Below are 783 nucleotides of genomic sequence, written 5' to 3'. Positions count from 1 at the left end.
CCACAATAAAAGGCCATCGTCGTCATCGTCATCGAGTATCCCTTTTTCGAGTGTCCTCTTTGGAGCGTACTCGTCGCCGACAATCACGATCGAGAGACTTTTCCACAGATCCTACGTCCCGATTGCCCTCTCGTCCCACCTCGTCGAAAATTCTCTCTCGCTAACGAACCGGCCAATCCTTTCACCAACCCTCCTCCTACCCGCTATATTCTCGCCCCGAAATTGAATGGAGACCGACGCACACCGACACGCGTCGCACCACCGACTCCTCTCCTTCTCTCTCTCTTTCTCCCTCCCTCTCTCTCTCTCTTGCGCGCGCGCCACCACCCCGATGAATCGATACGGCATGAAATCGAAGGGTGATCGGGATGATAGGCACCGGATCGATCTTATCAGTTTCGCGCGTAATTACGCGTGTTGGGCACACACAGAGGGATCCCGCGAGCGGCATTGTAGTAGCAAACCCGATGCGCCGATGTGAAGAGCGTTGCCTTAACGAAGATATCGGTGGATCAAATGGTTGTGGAACGTGACGCGGGAGTGGGGTGAAGAAGGGGGAGGGCGGGTGAACGGTGCCTGCTTACAAGCTGGAAAATCAAGGCGAATATCAAGCCGTGGGGCAAGTCTGATTGAATTTCCTGTGGCAATAATTCTCCGCTTTTACACGGGCACCGGGCATGCCAGCTCTCGTGCGCACCGTGGCGGCCGTTGTTGTCCGGGGTAAAAAGGCGGATGCTGTTAGCAGTGCAATTAATATCGCGCGAAATCGTATATCAGACCAGG

Source organism: Apis dorsata, unplaced genomic scaffold (assembly GCF_000469605.1).
Source record: "Apis dorsata unplaced genomic scaffold, Apis dorsata 1.3 scaffold_169, whole genome shotgun sequence".
In the NCBI taxonomy this organism is placed as follows: Eukaryota; Metazoa; Arthropoda; class Insecta; order Hymenoptera; family Apidae; genus Apis; species Apis dorsata.
This window is presented reverse-complemented; position numbering follows the sequence as displayed.